Below are 6,115 nucleotides of genomic sequence, written 5' to 3' on the forward strand. Positions count from 1 at the left end.
CGCCCTCGTGTTAATCGCCAATCGCCGCCTTCTTGATGAGTACTTAGTGCTACTAAGTAGAGAGAGAAGTAGATTGGAGTGAGAGAGAGGGAGAAGTTGATTGGGAGAGAGAGAGGGTGAACTTGATTAAGGAGAGAGAGAATTTGATTAGGGAGAGAGAGAAGTTAATTGGAGAGTTTAGATAATAGAGAGAGTGTGAGCTTTGGTGAGAAATGAAGGGGGTGGAAAATTGTATCTATAGGATTGGGTGGGTTATTTTCTAACTTCCCAAAATAACCCCAAAAAATAGTTGTTGGGGGGGTTAATTTGGTAAAAGACATGAAATGACTTAAATATCCACAAAAAAGAGTTGTTGGGGAGGGTATTTAGGGAAGGTAAAATATTTAAACAATAAAAATCCAAAATACTCTCGAAAACTAGTTGTTGGGGGGGGTTAATTTGGTAAAAGACATGAAATGACTTAAATATCCACAAAAAAGAGTTGTTGGGGAGGGTATTTAGGGAATGTAAAAAATTTAAACAATGAAAATCCTAAAATACCCCACAAAAAAGAGTTGTTGGGGGTATTTTCAAGATTATATGAAAATATATGTTTTGGACGAAAATACCCCACAAACTAGCTGTTTGAAACAACTTTTGGGGGGTATTTTCGGGTTTTACAAAAAAAACAATGCATTTTCTAAAGGGGAACAGGGCTCGCGGGCCATGCCGTGCCTTGGCAAACGGGCCGTGCCGTGCCGGCCCGCCGTGTCACCCAACAAGGCCCGGCACAGCACGAAACTTCGTGCAGTGTCGGCACGGCCCGTTTGCCACCTTGAGGTGCATTATATCCTACAATTGGGGCGAAAAAGTATCTTGTGTAAACCCCCTGTAGTCCTGTATTTTTTCAAAAAGTGTTGTACGGGCAAAATATAGGATGATCCAAACCGTCCATGTTATGGAACACAAGAGTAAATACTAAATAGGTTGTGCCTAAAAATCATTTTCATAGGATGATCTTAGCCCTCAGATCTAAAGACAGTTCCTCTATAGATCGGAGGGTTCGGATCATCCCATAGAAATGATTTTTTGGGGCACAACTTATTTACATTATATGATCGCCTTGAATGACCCCACATACTTATGTGCATCTTTAGGAAGTGAAAAAATCTCCCCCTTTTCTTCCTTGGACAGCCGCCTCTAGTGTATAAATGGTTATATTTTCACACTACAAAGGGGGTATCCGGGGAAAGAAAGCGGGATAATTTATCATTACCCGGATCATTTGGTGATTTTTTTACGTCGGTGATATTTGCAACCCAAATTTTGTCACGGGCGCCCCTTTAACTCTTAAAATAAAACGAAAAGAGTCTAAGATAGTAAGATCTTATTGACTTACAACGAAGTCTCTCTCTCTCTCGATACTACACCTTTCCAGAATCTTATGCTAAAAATATAACGTAGGAATTATATTTCATAAATTATTTCATCTTTATCCTTAGCTAATGATCGCTTGTAATTAGCAGTTTTAGATTATTTGTAGTAGTTTTACCTTTAATAGAAGTATTTTATTAGTAGGTCTTTTGGCAAGCTCTCACGTGGGCGATTGAGAATTGGAAAAGGGAACGTTTTTTGAACGTTTTGAAGTACATTCTATTATCCTTCAATCTGCCGTGTTAGTGTTTTATTTTGCAAAAAACCGACTGTGAAGAAGAAAAAAAGGAATAAAAGAAGAAGAGACAAAATCTCGATAGTGTGTTTGGGCCCAGGTAAGCTTTCTCCTCTTCTCCTCGTCTTTGATTTTCAGTCCTGTCAATCTTCTTGAATCTGTTCTATTGGTAGCTTGTGTTAATATTGTGGATTTCTCATTCTTTTGCTGCTATTTCTCCTTTGATTAACTATTTGGTTATATCAGCTGTGAAGAGAAAATGAATGATGATAACAATCTCAAACAAAGGGTCTCAGATAAATTGATGTCACTCTTGGGTTTCTATGAACCTTACATGAGAAAGTTTGTCATGGTTTTATCTAAGAAATCATCCTCACCTGCTGACATCATGGGCCAGCGTATTGAATATGGGTGTTCTCCCTCAGCCAAATCTCGCGCATTTTCCGAAGAGATTTTTGCTAGAGTTCCTCGTACAGCATCTGGGTTAAGTAGTTATCACAAAGAAGAAAAAGCCGCAGCGATGTTGGTGAAGAAGCAAAACAGTTACACTCTTTTGGATGCCGATAATGATGATGATGATGGTGGTGATACTGGCCACGTTTATCCTGTTGTTGTGGGTCGAGAATCAAAGAAAGTGGATTCGTGTCAAAAGCATTATAGGGGAAGAGTAAAAATCAAGACAGTGAAGAGGAAGAGGTGATTGTAAAAGGACGAAAAGAACGAAGAGTTCGAAGGCGCATCTATAAGGACGAAGATGGGCTAGAGTCAGAGGAAGCGAGACTACGTGATCAGGAAGAGCGAGAACAGTTGGAGAGGAACATAAGAGAAAGTGATGCAGGCAAGATAATGGGATCAAAGTTGAGACCTCGCGAGGGAGAGGAGGCAATTCGGAGATCTAAAGCATTGGAGCAAGATGACACTTCAACTATAAGAAAGGTTTCACGACACCAGTATTTGAAGGAGAGGGAGCAGAAGAAGTTGGATGAGCTGAGGGATGATATCGAGGACGAGCATTACCTCTTCGATGGTGTTAAGCTGACAGAGGCAGAAATTCATAAGATGGGGTACAAAAAGGAAATCTATGAGCTTGCAAAGAATCATTTAGAAGAGGTGGAAAATATTCGCGAGTACAGGATGCCTGAAGCATATGATCAAGATGAGGGTGTAAATCAGGATAAGAGATTTGCTGCAGCTGAGCATCGGTATAAGGACCTAGGGTATGGAGATAGGATGAACCCATTTGCGGAACAGGAGGCAAGGGAAGAGCATCAGTTTGGAAAGGCAGCCCTAAAGTTTGGCACGAAAGATAAGAAGCACATATCAGAAGATTATCAGTATGTGTTTGAGAATCAGATTGAGTTCATAAAGGACAGTGTTATGGATGGTGAGAATGAAGATGAATTGCTCATTGTGGTGGCTGAGGACTTAGTGCAAAATCAATGTTGGAGAAGCTTCAGAATGAGAGAAAAACTGTGCCTATCTATTCATATCGGGAGGAACTGCTCCAGGCTATTAATAATTATCAGGTTCTTGTTATCGTTGGAGAGACTGGTTCTGGAAAGACTACTCAGATACCCCCAATATCTTCATGAGGCTGGTTACACAAAATGTGGGAAGATCGGGTGCACCCAGCCACGTCGTGTTGCTGCCAGAGTTTCGCGGGAGATGGGTGTTAAACTTGGCCATGAGGTTGGTTATTCTATTCGATTTGAAGATTTCACTTCAGAGAAAACTGTTGTAAAATATATAATGGATGGAATGTTGTTGCGGGAATTCCGCGATGACCCAGATCTAGCAAGCTACAGTGTAGTGATGGTGGATGAGGCGCACGAGAGAACGCTTTCGACGGATATTTTATTTGGTTTGTTAAAGGACATTGCTCGATTCCGAACTGATCTTAAGTTGCTTATTTCAAGTGCGACCTTGATGCGGTAAAGTTCAGTGACTACTTCGACTCTGCTCCAATTTTTCTAATACCAGGGAGGCGATTTCCTGTTGAGATATATCATATAAAATCACCAAAAACAGATTACTTGGATGCTGCAATTGTTACTGTTCTTCAAATACATGTGACTCAACCTCCTGGTGATATTCTAGTCTTCCTAACTAGGTAGGAGGAGATAGAAACAGTTCATGAAATTCTGAAACACAGGACACGGGGCTTAGGAACAGAAATTGGCGAACTTATAATATGCCCAATATATGCTAACCTCCCAACCGAGCTTCAAACCAAGATTTTTGAACCAACTCCAGAAGAAGCTCGCAAAGTTGCCTTGGCAACAAACATAGCCAAAACATCACTGACAATTGATGGGATTAAATATGTCATTGATCCTGGATTATGTAAGATGAAATCTTATAACCCACGAACTGGTATGGGGTCATTACTTACTAGTACCATATCTAAACCGTCTGCATTGCAAAGGGCAGGTAGATCTAGACGAACAGGACCTGGTAAATGTTTCTGTGAATGCCGTGCTTACACTTAAGAGCCTGGGTATTCGTGACTTACTGAACTTTAATTTTATGGATCCACACCCCCATCTGAAGCATTGCTTAAAGCTCTTGAGCTTCTCTTTTCCCTTGGTGCACTGAATAGCGTAGGGGAACTGACTTTGGTGGGAATAAGGATGGCAGAGTTTCCTCTTGATCCAATGCTTTCTAAGATGATAGTTACTTCCGACAAGTACAAGTGCTTTGAAGAGATTATTTCAATTGCTGCTATGCTGTCTGTTGGGAATTTGTTATTTTACCGTCCAAAGGATAAACAAGTCCATGCTGACAATGCAAGGATGAATTTTCACACTGGGAATGTTGGGGACGATATTGCGTTGCTTAAAGTCTACAATTCGTGGAAAGAAACTAATTTCTCAACTCAATGGTGCTATAAGAATTATATTCAGGTTCAGAGTATGAAACGTGCCAGAGATATTAGAGGCCAATTGCTGGGTTTATTGGAGAGGGTTGAAATTCAACTTTCATCCAATGAGAATGACTTGGAATCGATAAAGAAGGCTATAACATCTGGTTTTTCTCACCATTAATTCTGCGAGGCTGAAAAAAGAGCGGGGCATACTGAACTGTCAAAAATCCACAAACCGTGCATATACATCCAAGTTCTGGTATGGCACAGGTGCACCCTAGATGGGTTATTTACCATGAGTTAGTTCTCACAACAAAGGAGTACATGAGCCAGATTACAGAATTAAAACCTGAGTGGTTGGTGGAGATCGCGCAACACTACTACCAATTGAAAGACGTTGAGGATCCTGGATCAAAGAAAATGCCTCGCGGGGATGGACGTGCGGCTATGGATTAACAATTTGGTTAATGTGTTGCGAGATTGGAAGAAGAAATTATAAATGGTTCTTTTGTTTGCCAATATGCTGGAAAGGTCCCTCTTTTGTCTCTTTTCTTTTTCTTTTTTTTTGGTTTGGACTTTGGAGTTCGCATTTTATTTTTGTTACTGCTACTGATATTTGAGGCATTGTAAATACCTATAATTAATGACCTAACCATGGTTTTGGGCTCCATATATCAGGTTTTGGAGGTAACAAATCTCTTCTGTTTCCATTATATTTGGTACTTCATGTATCAAACCAACTGCTTATGAATTACTTTCTCTATGGTGGTCGAAATCAACTGGTTTCATTCTCGATTTCACGGATCCTTCTTCTGTTTATGATGATGTGAAACAAGTTGTCTTTCTTAGAAGTTATAACTCTAATTTCCTTGTTATGCTGCAAGTTATTACCAAATTCACAAAGATGGAAATTTTATAAGGCTGGAATGGATTAATTTAGAGTGAAAATCTTTATATAGTACTGTCTTGCCTCAAGTTGTAATTTTTATATCCTGTTTTTTTTTTTTGGATTTTGAGAACTGGTTGAGTCCAAAACTGATAATTGGACTCTAAATTACATTTTATTTTGGATTTTGAGTACCGATTTTGAGTCCAAAACTCATTATTGGGCTCAAATTTAGGTTTAATTTTGAGTCCTGTAATCAGCTTTGGACTCACAGTCGGTTCACAAAATCCAAAACGAACAAGGCCTTGGCCCACATAAAGAAGCTGTAGAAGATTAGGTCTCTTTATTTCTTTTCTTTTTACGATAACATTATTAAGATTGTCATCACATCCACAAAATACAGTTTTTCTGTTTCTTACAAAAATGTTATTAAGATTGGCAACAGCTTTTGGCATGAGAAGTGTTGTTTATGTGCCTCGGATTACATTAGACACTGTAACAGCTATATCTACATTCTGTGAGAAGGCCAGCATGGTGATATTGGGTGAGGCTATTTTATCTTATTCTGGTTGCAGGCCCATTACAGTTCTACTTTGGATATGTTTTGGCTAAATTGAAAAAAAATCCCCAAAAAAAAATTCCTTGAAAATCAAATGTTCCAATGTTTGGTCGTTGGAGTTATTAAAATTAGAACAGCCTTCTTATTCATTTATTCAGT

General features: G+C 39.3%; 1 pseudogene; it reads left to right on the top strand.

Moving 5' to 3' along the window:
* Positions 1-1,907: 1,907 nt before the first annotated feature.
* Positions 1,908-4,967, top strand: LOC143883694 (pre-mRNA-splicing factor ATP-dependent RNA helicase DEAH1 pseudogene; annotated as a pseudogene).
* The last annotated feature ends 1,148 nt before the right edge of the window (positions 4,968-6,115 follow it).

The sequence above is a fragment of the Tasmannia lanceolata genome, unplaced genomic scaffold (genome assembly GCF_043159265.1).
Source record: "Tasmannia lanceolata isolate RefF3 unplaced genomic scaffold, GAP_Taslan_0.1 ptg000008l, whole genome shotgun sequence".
Classification (NCBI taxonomy): domain Eukaryota; kingdom Viridiplantae; phylum Streptophyta; class Magnoliopsida; order Canellales; family Winteraceae; genus Tasmannia; species Tasmannia lanceolata.